Below are 18,372 nucleotides of genomic sequence, written 5' to 3' on the forward strand. Positions count from 1 at the left end.
GATAATCTTCAATTGTCCATCACCACCAATTGACCTCATTTCCTAGGTATAATTAGAGTATTTCTAGACACAAATAATATTAATATCCCTTTTTAACTGAAACAAAATCCTGTTGTCAGTTGTATCAACAGCTCCTGAGAAGTCTCTGATAATCACACTGAAGACCTGGCTACTTCATTCTAAAACCAAAACATTATTCATAATCCTGACCAATGCAGTCTCAGATTCCAGCCTTCCTTTGGAGTTAAGTTAATATCAAATAATGCAATAAACTTCACGGAATGTGTGTGAAAACTATCAGAGGGGTAGCCGTGTTAGTCTGGATCTGTAAAAGCAGCAAAGAATCCTGTGGCACCTTATAGACTAACAGACGTTTTGCAGCATGAGCTTTCGTGGGGGCATCCGAAAGTGGGTATTCACCCGCGAAAGCTCATGCTACAAAACGTCTGTTAGTCTATAAGGTGCCACAGGATTCTTTGCTTTGTGTGAAAACTATCTGTCTTAAGGTTTTATACTGTCACCCATCAACTTCATAGCTGAGCTCCTTCCATGTAAAATCAATAGCAAAGTCCCTGCATGGAGTCTCTGGTACATCTCCTTTTGGGGGGGGGGATAAAAACTCTGTTTTGGATAGGGCTTATGCTTTGCGGGGTGGGTTTCCTCCTTATAAACTGTATGACTTTTTACTTTTTTGTTGATTGTAGGTTAGTAACCTTAGTAACTCTTATTTTACAGGATGCTTGAAATCAAACCTTACTTGTGACAGGATTGCTACTAGCCGTATTTCATTCTGTTCCCTAAGCCTAAAACAACCTGCTTCCTCCAGTGTGAGATGTATTTTTGATTTTTCTAGTTGAAGTCCCTTCTCTAAATTTTCTAAACTCTCATTACTTTTGGTAAGCTTTTTGCCACCCCGGCTCTCATAATTTACCACATAATCCCTTAATTTCACTCAGATTAAAATATAATATCACATTGTAATAGAAAAATATTTAAAATATACATGCAAAAAATACTTCTTCCCCTGCCTCTTTTCTCTGCATCTTCTGTAAGTTAGAATTGAATCCTGCATGACCTTACTCATATATGGTCCCAATGAAATAAATAGTTAAAGCAGAATTTAGATGGCAATTAAACTTTGTGCTGCTCCTATGCATAGGGAGAATTTCAGCCATGATGAGTAAGGAGTACTAAGAGTAAGGGTTTGAAGGATTAAGCCGATAAATTACTATTTACTTTTTGGGTCATGGACCTTGTCTTTATGTCTGTAAAATAGCATATATATCTCTGGCTTTGTATATGTGATTGATAATGTTGATGGTTCTGTAAAACGATATTTATTCTTAATATTAAATGAAAAAGTATTTGCCTATAAAGTCTTGTTCTTCCCTTCCCATTATCTGCATTTCCCATGCTGCTAGCTTGAAAATGCTTTTCAGTGGAACAAATTAAGACACAAGTGTAGCTATCCATTATTTTATGAGCCATGGACTTCAGCCCAGATATGTGCTAAGAATAGAACAGATGGAAACGTAACAGATTAAATGTGAATATATCCTAGCTCAAGTCTGTTGCCCTGTTTTAACATTTTTATTTTATTTGTAGTTTAATATTCTGATCCGCTAATTAAAAGGGACAGGTTGATAGGTGAAATAATGACTAGCACAGGGACCTTATAAAAGTGAAGATAGATGCCATTAACATCATACTATCCTGGTGCAATGAAGTGGCTGTTGGAAAAAATGATTATTAAAAATGAATATGAAGTGGAAAGTGATGTTGAAAGGTCACTTATTTTACTGCTAAGTTATGTTGAAAGTGGGACTTAGGCCCTTTGAAAATTTGCCCCATGAGACTTTTCCAAGGTCACATAGGGAGTCTGACAGTTAAAGAAACTGATACCTGATACAATTCCTATCAGTTGCCATAGGACAAGTCAGGTATCACAGTAACATGCAAACGCTATTGAAATAAAGCTAAAGCCAGTAAATTAAAAACACTCCTTAGGCTCCTATGGGCCAAATTTTCCAAGGCATTTATGTGCCTAAAGATGCAGATAGGTGCCTACTGGGATTTAGAAAAGCACTTAAGCAGGTTTAATGGGAGTTAGGCACCTTATCTGTTTAGGTGCCTTGGATCCTACTAGACATCTCTAGCTGCCTAAACAACTTTGAAAATGTGCCTCTCGGTTCAATTCCCCATTTGTAAAATGGGGGTGTTAATTCTTCTTCCCCATACCATTTGTCTGTCTTGTCTAACTAGATTGTTACAACCGTGAAGAATGTACAATCTCTTACTATTCACCATATGACAATAGACTTACTCTTAATATTGAATAGTACCTTGATGTTAAAGGGACCTCTCGTAGAATAAACCTTACACACAGTGAGCAGTGTCTATCACCATCTGTATCTGTGTTTGTATAGTGCTTAACACAATGATGCCCCCATCTCAGAGGGGATCTATACGTGCTACCATAATGCAAAGAAGGAATAATCAGATTAACCGCTACATTCCTTAGATACATGATGATACACAGGTTTCCATGACATGATTGTGGCCTGGGCACATTACTTGCACAATCATGTATGTGGCTGATATCACATCTTAGGAGTAAGTCATTTTGGATTTATTTTTTTTTTAAATAAATCACTGTACCAGTAAATCCAAGGTTCCTTAAAGGCCAAGTCCTGAAATTCTGCCTCTTCTTTCATTTAGTTTCTCAAAATAAAAACTGGTTAGGCCACACATTATTGACACCTGGGGTTATATATTATTACAGTCTACTATTTTTGTTACCATGGCGGGTGGGGGAGACACATTTTTAAACCTGTGGACTTGCTACCTTGATAATTTTCCAATTATTTGTTACTAGGCATCTCCCTTGCAGTCTTTTTGTGTCCCTGAAGTACAGTAATCCAGGAAGATCAATCTGGCCACCAAAGAATTCCTCCAGCATAGGAATCCCTAGGTGGCCTCGTGCCTGTGCAGAGAGCATGGCTGAATAAAAGGAGGTATGCCTAGAGTGTCTCTGTTCTGCCTATTCCCAGCTCCCAGAATAACTTCTGGTTTCCATTGGTTTCCATTCCAAGATGTATGTCAGAGCAGTCCTCAGGGAACCTGAAAATAAGGGAAGCACAAAGGTGGCTCAAAGGCATCTTTGCCCCTTCCCAGAGCTCTGCCAAACACAGTTTGACTGGAACAGAGAAGTGAGTCCAATGTTTCTATAAATCAGTGTCACAAATTTAAAGTCCGAACTCTCTCGAACCACCAGGGTAGATATACATGTTTTTATACTATTGAAAGGTGGCTTGGGGAGGCTATATCACTTACTTTCTAATCATAGTTATTTGTGAGATCAGACCTTGGTCTCAGGTTTTTTTTCCAGTGTGACCCTTTAGAGGGTGCAAGTTTGAGCTACCAAAAAAGTGTCTACTTTTTTCCCCCTGCCAGTAACTAATCAGTAGCATATATTTAACCATCAAAGTAATAAGATATTTGTTTGCAGGCAGAAATCGGGTACATTACCATTCATGCTCTAGGCACCAGCATTCCAAGCATGTGCTTGGGGTGACACTTCTAAAGGGGCAGCATTCTGGCTCTTTGGGGTGGCACTTTTCAAGGGGCGGCACGCCAGATTTTTTTTTTTTTGCTTGGGGCGGCAAAAAACCTGGAGCCGGCCCTGGTACAAAGCATAGAAATCAAAGCAGAGACAGGAAACTTAAACCGGGAGGGGAGGAAATACCTTTCAAGATTTGTTTGTTTGCTTTTCAGTTCCATATTTTCTTTCTTGTTGACAAGAAAGCTTGAAAGTAATAAGTGCTGCATGAATTAAATACATCACACTTGACTGCCTGGATGCTATATACTGGTGGAACTTCAAGCCAATCTGGGTTCTGTCAATGTGCTGCTATTGATTTTTGTCTTGACAGAGAATAGGTGAAAGACAAATGATGAAGAGGGAAAAAAATCATACAAACTATTTTCTTATGTTGACTGTAGCATTTTCCGCATTTAAAGAAATGCCAAACCTGTAAACAAGGTTTTGTACTTATCTATCAATAAATTTAAATATTTTTTTCTGTTTTGACAAAGAAAGCTACATGTACTTTTCTGTCTCTTCTGGATTCTTGACAACAAACCAGTAGGCTCATTATTCTTGTCCACCTACAGAATTTCTGTTCCAAAGCATCATCAGCCTTTTTCTGTTCACATGGCTACTGAAACAGAAAAGCACTTGGTGATTTGGGTCCATATCAGAAATACATATTCTAAACTCAGATAACAAATGTAAGTTCATTCCACTGAAACAGGACTCTGCACATATGGTGCATTACCAGTCACTATTTCTTTCAACAACTTGCCAGGTAATTCCAAAATAACTATTAGCTTTGAAAAGTTCCACAAGGCTTTCCTTTCCTACCCTTACTTTTTGTTGTTGCTGCTGTCTTCTCCATTTTATATTATTAATAAACTTCTGCTCCTGCCTGGTTCTGGGAGGAGAAGTGCAAGCAAGTAGGCCTTGGAAAGGGCTTGAATGGGAGACTTGGGATTCCTAGTGGAAAAGTTCTCTAGAATGGAATAGCAAATATATCATTGAAAATCCATAGACACTAATACAAAATTATATCCCCATTCTAGAATTCTATAAGATGGCTTTAAAAATCTGTAGAAAAGGCATCATTCTCTAATGGAGGAGACAGGGCACTGGTTTGGAATGCTGAAATAAGTTCCCAGCTCAACCACATAGCTGCTTTTATGACCTTGGGAAAGTTACTTTACTTCTGTTTCCCTTTTCATGTGTATATTTAGTTTATTAGCTCTGTAGGGCAGAAACCGCCTCTCGCTATTGGGCCTGATTCCAATTAGGGCCTCTAGAAACCACTGTAATATAAATCTATAATACATCTTTACTGGACCCGATTACTTTTATATAGAAACCCAGTTGAATTGATCCCTATTAGTATCTGTAGCACATTTGTGTAAGGGATAAATTGCACAGTGGGACATGCTTTGCTGCTCCTCTGAGGGGTGTGCAACCTATCCTATGCTGCCAGCACTAGACATCTGGACACACCCATTGGCTAGCAAACTATACCTCCCTCTGACACTTTCCACACAATTACTTAGAGAGATGCTAAAAATCCCAGGGTTGGATTCTGCCCCACTTATTATGGTTGGATGGAGGAGGAAGAAGCTACCTACTCTCCGAATGTACTATGTAGTCTGAGGCAGGGTGTAACCTGTAAACCTCTGTTTATATCTAATGTCTTATCAAATTCAGATTATTTTAAATTGCCCTTTTAGTATTTGATATGTAAATTCCTTATTAATGTAGAAATCTACTGTAAAAGCTCACACTCAAGTTTTTATTTTCAAAGGTCTGTACAAACATTAATCTTCATAACTTCCTTCTGAGAATAGGTAACAATATTATAATGCTGTTATAAGGGAAGTGTTCTGCAATGAATAAAGGTTTCAAAATAAGAGACTCTGTGGATTGAGCTAATTTGGAGTAAACCACTTTTATTCCAGAATAAGAGCGTCCACACAGAGGATTAATTGGGAGTAGCTATTCCACTTTAACTTCAGACTCTACCTTTATGCAAATTATTTTTTCAGTGTAGACAAGCTCTTAACTAAAGTACATTAAATCTCTGTGTGAAAAATGAATTAAGTTAAACTGATTGGCATATGGGTTTGGAAACAGAATGCTGAATTGCAAACCAGATTATTTCTAGCAGTTTCTAAAAATTCAGGTGGCAGACTGACTTATCAGGTGTTTCTGCAGCTACTTTAACTATGTGTTCCCAAACAAAGTACTTAATTTCTACCAAATGGCCCCTGTTGAGTATACACTCTATTGTGGAAGGAAACTTTCCTTGTGAGGATAACAGTCCTCCAGGTATCAGAGAAAGGACATTAATGGAATAGAATAGACAGAGGATGCAGATCCAGAGCAGATTTATCCAAGAGAGCTGCCTCAGACAGAAAATATAACTTACCACTCATATCACCCAGGAGAAGTATTTGTCTAGAGGCAGAATGATGCACTTCTTTCCCAATTGCCTCGTTACCACCTTGGACAGATGGGGCCTAGAAATTGTTTTTGGAGAGCTATTCAAGCAGAATCGGATTCTTAGTCTATCCAGAAATAACCAGGAGGTGGGAGCAGGGGAGAATGGGACTTCTAAGTCCACCATTGTAAAATGGTTCAAATGGTGCATTTGCAGAAACTTATAAAATGAAAAACTCTTTTTGTTAAAAATCAAAGCTTACTCCCCAAGAGCAATGGAAATCACATGAGAACAGAAGCTGCATGCTCTACATGAAAAAAACGAGTAGATCATCAACCTGTTCACCACTCCATACTTTCACTAAGTATTAGAAAGGAGATATACAGCCCCTGGTGAGGCATGCATATAGTGCTACTTCAATACCTTCTTTGTTCATCTGAAACTGTATATGGTTATTTTACATGGCTTAGGTATCTTCCATCACGAGTATTGCTGCAAACTAGTCTTAACTACTCTGTTGGAATCTATGGGCCTAACCAAGAAAAAAAATGTTCTTTTATGCACACCTTTCATGGATCCGGCAGGTCTACAATTTCAGCCAGGCCTTCAAGTTGCTTCAAGTCTGGAATGTTATGAGCACCTGTATCTCATGAAAATTTACTCCAGTCCGTGTTCTGCAACAGAAAGTTCTGGCAATGTGAGTCATCCTTTACTTTAATAGCAGTAAAATTGTAATGTGGATTCTTCTACAGCTCTGGAAATTATTTGTACTGGCTGTCTCTTCAATGGGAGGAGTTGGGCCTGGAGGAGTCAGAGGTAAGAAGTTTAGCTTCAAGGCAGCTACTAGAATCTGCAGATCCAAGGAAGAACACATGCAGGAGGAACAAAAATGTTTCCATTTACACAAGGATTTGTTTCTAAATTCTTTAATGCCCTAATGATTTCAAATTTTCAACTTCTTCAGTAATGCATGTATAAAACATCAGTCATCTGCAATGTATTGGTGGGGGACCTTTAATAACAGATGCTCTGTGAGCACTTTTTTATCCAACAATACTTATGTCCAAACTATACAGCAGGGAGGACCTGTAATGAGACATAATGTAGCTGTGAGACAAGACAGCACAGGCAATTTCCTGATGGCAAAAGTGAGATTTAAATACTCAGAGCTGCTTATGGAGCTTCTGCTGAAGCATGTTAGTTTCACCATCGGAGAGAGAGATGCCTGTCAAGATTGTATGCAAACTGAATTGCTGCCAGCTCTTTGCCCACAGTCAACAGATGACTCTCATACACCATTTGTTTTATTTCTGTACATTTTGATCTTGTTTTGTGCTATCTTTGTAAAATGCAGGGTTCTTTATATTACAAGAGGGCACTTTAAAAATTATTGGTATTAAAGCAACACATACATACCCCTCTTCCCTCCAGTGTTTCATTTAACTCATCACCAGAACTTTGTTCAATAAAAACAAGATAGTTATGATCTCCATATGAACTCTGCTAACTGTTTTGAGGCAGAAAATTAGAATATCTTTGGTCTGTAAAATTAAAAAAAACTTGGAGTAGGCAAGAGTTTGCTGCATGGAATTCACCCTCATTGCAAAATGTCCATTTGAAACTAATCGGGGACAAGGGAATAGAGTTCGCCTCACTCCACAGCCCCAAGCTATAGACAGGTCAGGGTGCTACAGCTCAGCCCATCTCTGTTCCAGGCTTTATGTCTCCCATATACTAGTAAAACTAACCCCACTTAGCATCCTTGTGGTCAGTCTCTGCACATAAGCCATTGAATAGGCAGGGGGACTGAGCTACCTTCTAACTCATACTGGTGATGAGCCACATTCATACCTGTTGTAATTACAATGAAATAATTCTCAATCCACAGGCAAGCCATGGGGCTGAAGGGCAGCCCCTCTTAGATCACTGTTCCAGCCTCTCTGCTGGAATAGCGGCCACTGCCCTTCAACATCGTTTCCTCAGTCTTCCTTCCATTTCCCTTCTCTGCTGGAGTATCTTAGAATCATAGAACTGGAAGGGACCTCGAGAGGTCATCTAGTCCAGCCCCCTGCACTCAGGGCAGGACTAAGTATTATCTAGCCCCTCCCTGACAGGTGTTTGTCCAACCTGCTCTTAAAAATCCCCAATGATGAGATTCCACAACCTCCCTAGGCAATTTTATTCCAGTATTTAACCAGTCTGACAGGAAGTTTTTCCTAATGTCCAACCTAAACTGCCCTTGCTGCAATTTATGCCCATTGCTTCTTGTCCCATCCTCAGTGGTTAAAAACAACTATTTTTCTCCCTCCTCTTTGTAACAACCTTTTGTGTAGTTGAAAACTGTTATGTCCTCCCTCAGTCCTCTCATTTCCAGACTAAACAAACTTTTCAATCTTCCCTCATAAATCATGTTTTCTAGACCTTTAATCATTTTCACTGCTCTTCTCTGGACTTTCTCCAGTTTGTCCACATCTTTCCTGGAATGTGGTGCCCAGAACTGGACACAATACGCTAGTTGAGGCCTAATCAGCATGGAGTAGAGCAGAAGAATTACATCTCATGTCTTGCTTACAATGATGATGATTTGTTTTTTTGCGCAACAGTGTTACACTGACTCATATTTAGCTTGTGATCCACTGTGACCCCCAGATCTCTTTCTGCAGTACTCTTTCCTAGGCAGTCATTTCCCGTTTTGTATGTGTGCAACTGATTGGTCCTTCCCAAGTGGAGTACTTTGCATTTGTCCTTATTGAATTTCATCCTATTTACTTCAGACCATTTCCACAGTTTGTCCAGATCATTTTGAATTTTAATCCTGTCCTCCAAAGCACTTGCAAGCCCTCCCAGCTTGGTATTGTCCTCAAACTTTATAAGTGTACTCTCTATGCCATTATCTAAATCATTGATGAAGATATTGAACAGAACCGGACCCAGAACCAATCCCTACGGGACCCCTTTCATTATGCCCTTCCAGCATGACTGTGAAACACTGATAACTACTCTCTGGGAAGGCTTTTCCAAAAAGTTATGCACCCACCTTCTTGTAGCTCCAACTTGGTTGTATTTCCCTAGTTTGTTTATGAGAAGGTCATGCAGACAGTATCACTTACTAAAGTGAAGATATACCACATATACCATTTTCCCCCCTATCCACAAGGCTTGTTACTCTGTCAAAGAGCTATCAGGTTGGTTTGACATGATTTGTTCTTGACAAGTCCATGCTGACTGTTATTTATCACCTTATTATCTTCTAGGTGATATCTTCTTGCTTAATTATTTGCTCCATTATCTTTCCAGGTACAGAAGTTAAGCTGACCGGTCTGTAATTCCCTGAGTTGTCCTTATTTCCTTTTTTATAGATGGGCACTATATTTGCCCTATTCCAGTCTTCTGGAATGTTACTGACAAGCAGAAGCCAAGGACAGGGTACACCCTTTATTAAGAACAGGAACTATGTACAGAAATGAGGTAACAAACTTCCTACTGCTAGTGTGGCTGCTAGTGTGGCTGCAGACTTCTACTATCCTGTCCTGGGCTTCTTTGTTTCTGCCCCAGCACAAAGTGTCCCAGAAAACCAAAGACTGCATATAGAGAGTACAGTAAGTGTGGCATCTCCACACCTCCTGGAGGACTTACTCTATAGCACAACTTTCCTTTTTGAGATCACTTTTTTTAAATTTCCTGACTGAACGAACACACTAAAGTTAAACAAACTATTATGAATAATTTTTAACTCATATGCCTTAAGAGACTTATTGAGACATTTCAGCAATCTTCATGTTCTGTTGTATTGCAACCTCCTTTCAGGCAAATCTGCCTGTACCAGACAGTTCAGGGTCAGTCTGTGAATTGTTTTCAACTTTTATGTCTGTTCTCACTTGTCTTGGCCAAGTTGTCAGGTATCTTGAGCAGGTGCTTGCAGTTCCTTAATAAGATTTTGCCTGACTTGTGATCACTGAATATGAGTGCGATGACTCTTCCTGGATCACTGTAGCTTTGATAAGCCATGGCCCCTCTTGCCAAATCCTCACCAAATCTTTGTTCTTTAACTGCGGAAGAGTTTTTGCTCCTTTTATTGCAATATTTTGTCTGACTCACTATCACTGACTCCATAGTCAGCCTTTGTGTTTTGTCTCTCATCTGGTAATTGCATATTTATGTCTGTTGTAGGGGAGTACTGGTGATTTTACTCATGGCTGTCCGAAGATATCAGAGAGACAAGGTGGGTGAGGCAATATTTTTTTTATTGGATCAACCTTTGTTGGCAAGAAAGACAAGCTTTTGAGCTACACAGAGCTCTTCCTCAGGTCTTGGAAAGGTACTCGGTGTGTCTCAGTTAAATACAAGGTTCAACAGATAGTTTAGCATAAGTAGTTAGCACAAATTCTAAGGGACCATTCATACTATTATTAATAGGCCTCTTCACCTTGAATGGTCTCTTAAAATTTGTCATGGGACAAATGGGGATTAGTGGGTTACAGTTTGTTGTAATAAACCATAAATCTGTAACCCTTTTGTTCTGTGACTGCTGGGGAGTTAATGGGCCACTTCACCTTGAATGGTGCCTTAGTTTAGCATATTCTATCTCTTCAGCCTTGTATTTGCTTGAGGAGTTCAGCAGGTGACTTTCTACCCTATAGTAATGTAGCTCTGTAATTTAGCATTAAATATGGATCTTCTCTTGCATCCTTTGCTTTGTTTGAACAATTTCTTCACTATGTGTACTATATTTCTAGATAATCCATTGTTTTGATCATATCTGGGATTAGATGTTTTATGATAAAAGTCATACATTTTAGCCAAGTCTAGCAATTCCCTATTCCTGAATTGTGGGCTGTTTGTCAGTTATTACTGTTCTTGGAATTCCAAGATGTGTAAATATAGATCTAATGTACCTGACAACTTCTTGCTGCTGTGGTATTTACAAGTATTATTATTTCAGGGAAATTGGTAAAGAAGTCCATTCTAACCAGGTGAGCATGTCAATTCTAACTTTGTCCTATGGAATTGCGAGTTCTTTGTGTGGTATTGTTGGTTCTTTCTGCTCAGAATCTCTGTACTCTGATATGCTGCACACCTGCTCACCATTTCTTCACTGTCACTAGTAGTCTGGCCACAGATGAAAATGTCTCCATCTCTCCTTTTGGTTTGCTCATTCCCAGGAGCCCTTCGTATATTTGTTCAAATATTTTCTTTCTTATCACTGTGGAAACCCTGATCTGGGTTCCCTTCAAAAAATACTCCTGAGATCACTGAAATCTTATAGTCAGAATACAGAGGTGGGCAGTGTTTGGTTTGTTTGTTTTTTTTCCCTTCTTTTACTTATCACTTGTATCACTGCTTGCAACATTTCATCTTCAGCTGTTTCTGTCTGTGATTTATCCCATGTGCCTGGAAACAGAGCATGTGACACTTTTATCATGTTCACATGTAAGTTTACTGTTTTTTCCAGATTGTCAAGCTGAGTATTGTCAGATGAAGCAGATGCTCTTGAGTGTGTCTGCCATTAAGTGATGTCCAGGCTGGAACTCCAAGGTCACGTCATACTTCTGTATTTTCAAAAGCGGTTACTGCATCTGTGGTGGTGTTTCTCCAAGTCTCTTTTGTGTATTGCAGTCAGTGGTTTGAGATCAGTTTCTGCTGTGACGCTATGACAAACAGAAAGTCATGAAATCTTGCACATCCATACACCAGACCTAGTGTCTCTTTTGCAATTGGTACATCTTTTCTGCAGCTGTCATAGCCCTAGATGCATATGAGACTGGCAATCAGTCAGTTCCATGACCCTGTAATAGTACTGCTCCAAGCCTTCCTTCTGAGGCATCCATGGAGAATTTGATGTCTTTCAGTGGGTCAAAAAATTGCTCCACTGAAGGTGATGTCAGGATATGCTTTAAACTTTTGAACTCTCTTTTATTCCCTGGTATCCAAACACAGTTGGTGACCTCGTGAAGGAGATGTCTTAGGTTGTGCAAGCTGTATACATTAAAGGCGGTTTTATCCAGCATGTTGGGAGAATGGGGGATGCCAGTAAGTGAAAAATGCTGGTTAACTAAGAGGGAGGGAGTTTGGGTGAAGGAGTGGGTACGGGGCTGGGGTTGGAGGCATAGGAGGAGGTGCGGGGCATGGGCTTGGAGTAGTGGGTTGGGGTACGAGAGGGAGTTTGGGGCAGTGGATTGGGGCACAGAAGGCGGTGTGGGGTGCTGGATCCAGGAGGGGGGCATGCACCTCAGGCGGTTCCCCACAAGTGGCAACCTATCCCAGCTGCTCCTAGGCAGAGGTGCAGTAGGTAGCTCCGTGTGCTGCCCCCTCCCCAAGCACTAGCTCCACAGCTCCCATTGGCTGGGAACCACAGCCAATGGGAGCTGCGGGGGCGGCACCTGTGGGCAGAGGCAGTGCGCACTGTGCAGACCTGCCTGCTGCGCCTCCACCTAGGAGCAGCTGGGACAGGTCGCCACTTGTGGGGAGGATCTGGCACCCTGCACCCCCTCCCACACCCCAATCTGCTGCCTCGAGCCGCCTCCCACACCCAAACTCCCTCCCAGAGCCTGCGCCCCAACCCCCTGCTGGCCCTGCGCCAACCGCACTATAAACCAGAATTTCAATGAAGATCAGAAATGCCGGTTTCCAGTTGGTGAAGTGCAAGATAAAACAACTTTTACTGTAGTTAGTTATGAACTAGCTGACATAACTCAACTTGTCTAGCAGCCTTTGAATTCCCTTTTTATTTTCAGGTCTCAGTATGTTCAATATTCCTTGAATCTTTGATTCATCAGACAAGATTCCTGTGGAAATCAGTCTCCCTCCCAAGTATTTGATTTCCGTTGTTTAAAACTGACATTTGGCCTCTTGCAATTTGCAGTATTGTCCTCAGTCATTCCTGCTGTTCATTGGCAGCACTGCCCCCCAATTATGTCACCAATGTACACTTTCACACCTGCTAGGCATTCTAGCATCTGGCTCACTCCAACGTATTCTGAAAGGCAGGCTTAGGAAGCAGTATTACCAAATGTTGTGTTGAAAGTACAAATTCCTAGAGCTCTGAGTGTCCAAGGGGTCTGCCAAAATCCTGCCAATGCCTCTGTGACAGACTGTTGGCAACAGCACCTGAGACAGCACTCTGGTCACTGCAACTCTAATTAATTATTCTAGAGTAGACCTCATTAAGAAGAGTTGTGTCTAACTGAAGGGCTGAGGAGAACTGAGAGCCTAATTAGACCATTAGCAGATGTTACAAAAAGCACAGGAAGGAAGTGAGAAAGGGGGATGCAGAGAGCGAGAGATCGATCAACCAACTGACCAATCTCCTCACCACCTGCCTCAGGAGCTGAGGGCTCCCTAGGACTGTAGGTATAAGGCTGTATAATGACTAATAGTGGTGGAAACAAATATTGTTAATAAACTGCCTGGGGTGTTTTGTGAGCAAATGTCTCTGAGCCATTTGCAGGCTTGAACAGAGGCAGGAGCAAGCTGGCACTGCCACAGCATCTGATTTGCTGAAGAATTTGGATCCTGCTATCTCAGACAACAGTTTGCTTCTTGTGAGCAAGTGGGAGTGTTCTTTTTTCATTTTTGTTTAGCTCCTTCAGATCCATAATCCTGCCCTCCCCCCGTTTTTTCCCTGTCCATTTACTAAAGAGTGAACTCAGTCTGTTAGTGGTTCTAATCAGCAAATGGTATCACTTGGAGTCACATTTTGCACCTGTTGTTCTATCTTATTTCTTAAGGCTTGTGGAACTTTTCATGTACCACAGGTTCTGCATCTTCTCTTAACCACATCTTGTATGTTACTGGGAGGCACGCATTTCCTGTGAATGTGTCTTCATATGAATCTATTCATTTTTTTCATATCTGATTCTATACTGGCTTTGTGTGTGTCTCTGTGGCAGGGGTAGTCAATAGATGGACCAAATCAAGACTGCCAGGCTGGACCGCAAAACTCTGGGGGGCCATGGGCAGTTACTGCAGGAGGTCTAGCGTGGATAGAGGAGTGATTGGCTGTGTACTGCAGGCTTAGGGGAGCTGGCGCCTGAGGCTGATTTGTAACTGGAGGGGAGCTGTCTCCCCATCCTCTATAAGCCTCACCAGGCATGCCAGGGCTGCCACCCCCACCAAGGCTTGGGGGCTCCTACCCCTGCCGGACATGACAGGGCTTAGGGTTCCACTTAGGGAGGAGGAGGGGACGGCACCTGCCCCCCCCCAAAAAAAAGTTACGAGTCAGCCCCAGGCACATGCTGGGGCTCCTGCTGTCAGCCTTATGAGATGGGGCTTTTAGGGAGAGCGGGGGGAGGGGCACACCTACCTCTCTGAGTCATATGTCAGCCCTGGGCACCAGCACATGGCCAGTCACTCTTCTACATGCACTAGCCCCACCCCCACCCCCGCACTAACTGCCCACGGCCCCTCAGAGTTTTGTGGTCCTCTCAAAAGCCTCTGCTGGTCTGGATTTGGTCCACAGTCCACCTACTGACTACTCCTGCAATAGGCCCTGGGTATATTACACAGTGTTGAACAGGGGTACTTGCAGCGTGGAAAATGTTTCTCTGGAACCTGGACTTTGACTATAGCTTGGCCAAGAAATTTGGACAATGACAAAATATAATTGACTCTCCCTGCCCTATTGCATACATTCTCTTAGCGAGACCAAGCACCTCACATGTGTAGGCCCAAGACTAGTTGTTTGCCCCGTGTATCAGCACAAATGCTGCTTGTATTGTTTTTCCCTTTGTTTTAAACATCAGTGTGCATTCTTCCAACACTGGAATTGTTCGTCCATTATAATTTTTTACAGACATTTTGACTTTGCCACTTTTATGTGCTTCATACATCTCTCTATTCTACTTGCTGTTATTGCATGTACTTGTGCCCCAGTGGCTATCCTGCACATACACAAGTGCCATTCACGCACATTTTATTTGGACAATTTTTGGAGTTTTCAGTCTCTTATATTATTGTGCTTAACTGCTCTTCCTTGAGGAATCCCTTCCTGCACTTAATACGTGCACTTTCCTGCTTTCTCTGAACATTTTAGCGTAATGGCTGGGTTTATTACACTTCCTATATATTTGCTTGAATGCTGGGTGTTTCCTATACTCATGCTGGTTGCCACATCACTGGCATGGTTTCCAGCTTTCCATGCTTCTGTCCTTGGCCAATTTAATTTCTATGAATTTTTCCCTTGTTGTTTTAGCTATTATCAGGTAGTCTGTGCCTTTCCCTAGACTTTATTTAATGTATTTATTCTATTGTTTGGCATATACATAGTGCCCTTGCTAGTGTCAGATCCATCTGACCTGAGATTGTAGACTCATGGAGTGACTGCTGGCTAGATGGTGAACCATGATGCTGTAGTAGAGAGTCTTGGCCAGATTCAGCTTTCATCTATACTGGCAAGGGCCAAGAGTAAAGGAGGCAGGGGAGGTAAATAAATTCCTTTGAAAAATAGCTGCACGCTTGGACAAAATTTGGCACAGTGCCTTAAGTTTAGCAATGGTGATTGGATTCTGTGTCTGTGTTAGCTTTATGGGTATTAATGGTACCTAGAGTCATTTTTCCCTACTGCTAAATAAAGATGCTTGACTTCTTCTTTACTGAAACAAATTGCCTGCCATTGAGCACAATAAAGCATGGCAAGCAGTAAACATCCTGCAAGCAACTCTGTCCTACCTAATGCCGTGTGATTCAGAAGATTAAAATAAATAAAAAGTAAAGGGTTTTCCCCCTCCCCCAGCAATGCATTGTGAATGGCATCACTGGTTTCAGCGTAATGTGGCTGGGACAGGTAAGCAAATGTGACTGTGTGGTGATGGCCTTATAGGAAGCTTGGAGACCAGCTTTTCCAAAGAGCACAGCAGCTCCCGTTTAGGTACCAAGTTTAGTGGCCAGATTTTCAAAAATGCTCATCAACAGGAGTTGCTGAGTGTCAAAACTTTAAAAAAAAAATCTGGCCACTTCATTTTGATGCCTAAATGGGAGCTAACTGCTCTTTAAAATATGTCCCCAGTTGGTGGATGCTGAGCACTTTTGAAAACCTGCCCTTAGGAATTTAAATGTGGGAATTTGAGGTGAGAATTAGAATGTCAATTGCAACAAAATATTGGTGGTATGGGGCAGTCTGTTATTTCATGTGATTTTATTACAGTGGCTTTTGTGACCATGTCATTTCAGGCACAATTCAATGTCTACAGAAGTCAGTGATTTGGACCAAGCCCTCTAACTGTTGTCAGGACGTCCATAATATCTGGATGGAAGTTCTTCATGTTTTGTTTACAACCTGAAGTTAAATAATTAATCATTTCACCAGAGATGTATTTTCTTCATACAGTACTACTTTCACAGTATCAGTAACTTAGCAAAATTCAGAGTAAAATGTGAACAAAACACTTATTTAGTACATCAAAAGCAAGTTACCCTTGGACCCATACAAAAAAAAAAGTATTCAAGCTCTTTCCTATAAACAACCTGTAAAATGAGTTCAGTAAAATAGAATCAGTTCAAATTTGTCTTGAAGGTTTAAATTAAACCAAGCCATTGCTGAAATATAAACACGTAGCTAAATCCAAATCTAGTACAATTAGCAGAGGAAAAAAACTTCCATACAGTTCAAGGTAAGGTTGCTACTATGCAAAAATGCCAGTGAATAAATCAGCATAACTCTACTAAAGCTATTGGAGGTACAATGATTTACACCAACTGAGTGTCTAGCCCTTGGAAATAAGCAAGTAGGGGAAAATAGGAAAATATACACAGCTCATACAATCACTTAAATAAATGTCCATATAATAAATATCACATTGTAGTTCTAAGGTGGTAATAATTCTAATAATTTATGTGATATCCAGCACGAGGGGTAAGTCTGGACTAATAGTGCAAAAACATTTCCATGTTTTTGAAGTTTGCAAATTATCTTTCTTTACATGTTTACACCTCCTTTGTGTTTGCTCCCCATGAGTATTTTAGTGAATAAGTTTACTGAACAGACAGAAATGGCAAATGTACATCTACATTATAGGGCTAGTAGCTGAAAACAAATTTTGAATTAATAAACGTGAGTACTGTACTTGTATGAAAAACGTGATTCTAATCCACTGAGGGAATGGGAATATACTACATGACCAGTATTTTCAATCAAAACTAACCTACATCATGCAAATTACAAATCTCAAACACTCAGACCTAAATAAAAGACCAGATTTTCAGAGATGCTGAGTGCTCACCACTCACAAGCTCTGAAAACCAGTTCAGGTAGGTACTTAAATATGAATGTAAGTACCAAATTTTAGGCAACCCTGTTTTGAAAATGCAGGCTTTAACCTGTCAGCCTCAGTGTTTCCAGTTATATAATGGAGACAATGATATTTTCGTTTCTTACAGAGATGTTTTGAGGATTTATTCTTTTCACTGTGCTTTGAGCTACAAAAGTGCTATGGGTTATGTGACCGTTTCAGACAGCTCTGTTAGAAGCAAGTAAATGGGTAATTGGGTTCCTATTTACCTTCATTAGGTATGAGATTTCTCACTTAACTCTATCAACAGAAAGATTAAGAGTCCTTGTTAATCCAAGAAAATAAAAAATGTATAGAACAAGAGAAGTGAATAATAGGTAATGTAAAGCTGTCACTGTAAACCAATAAATCTATTACAACAGAGATGTTTCCAACCGCATAATACTCTTCCTTTTATAATCATACTTCCTGCTCAACACACAGTAACACATTACGTTGTATCACCAGATGTAGTAAAAACTGACCCATTAATTGTGTCAGAAGTATACAGGCAGATTCAGGTTTTCACAACTATCATTACCACTTACAAGAGACTCTGCTGTGAGTGAGAGTAATCTGTGGAAAGTCCTCCTGTATGTAACCAGCCTGACTCCAAGTGCCTTGTATTGTTAATGCTTGCCTATGTGAATTCTACTGCTCTCGTTGCAATATTTGCTATCTGTGTTTGACATATCAGTTCTTGCTTTGGCATGTGCAGGGCCTGTAGTTTACTGAAATGTTTCAGTTGCAGTAACTACTGAAAAATTCAGAGCCATCCACAGAAATTAGAGCTGTTCCTTCTTTGCATTTATAAATTATAGCAATGCTGTAACGAAAGAGAAGTGCCTGCCATTCTCAAACCCCTTCCATGAGAATTCACTGCTGCATTGGTATGCCTGCTAGTTATCCTTACCTCGAGCCTCCTCACCCTTGGCTAAGGAAGCGACTATTTAGCTTCACAGCAATGCCAACAGCATGCTGGTTAAGTTCCAGTCTAATGTAGGAGCTTCTTAGGAGGCTGTGGTTTCAGTAGTTGGTCCTACTGTTGGCTTTGATCAGGGTCATTTGGCCATTGTAGTGATGCTTCTGTA

General features: G+C 40.8%; 1 long non-coding RNA gene across 2 annotated transcripts in view; it reads left to right on the forward strand.

Moving 5' to 3' along the window:
* Positions 1–17,227, forward strand: part of LOC120406963 — a 42,926-nt gene extending 25,699 nt beyond the window's left edge. Inside the window, exons 2-4 of one of the 2 annotated variants that reach the window (XR_005599706.1) lie at positions 10,188–10,239; positions 10,960–10,990; positions 16,185–17,227. This is a non-coding gene — a long non-coding RNA (uncharacterized LOC120406963). Of the gene's footprint in view, positions 1–735; positions 1,003–10,187; positions 10,240–10,959; positions 10,991–16,184 lie in introns of those variants that run through there. The other variant, XR_005599705.1, reaches the window with a different exon arrangement.
* Positions 17,228–18,372: the final 1,145 nt, after the last annotated feature.

The sequence above is a fragment of the Mauremys reevesii genome, linkage group 5 (assembly GCF_016161935.1).
Source record: "Mauremys reevesii isolate NIE-2019 linkage group 5, ASM1616193v1, whole genome shotgun sequence".
Lineage (NCBI taxonomy): Eukaryota > Metazoa > Chordata > Testudines > Geoemydidae > Mauremys > Mauremys reevesii.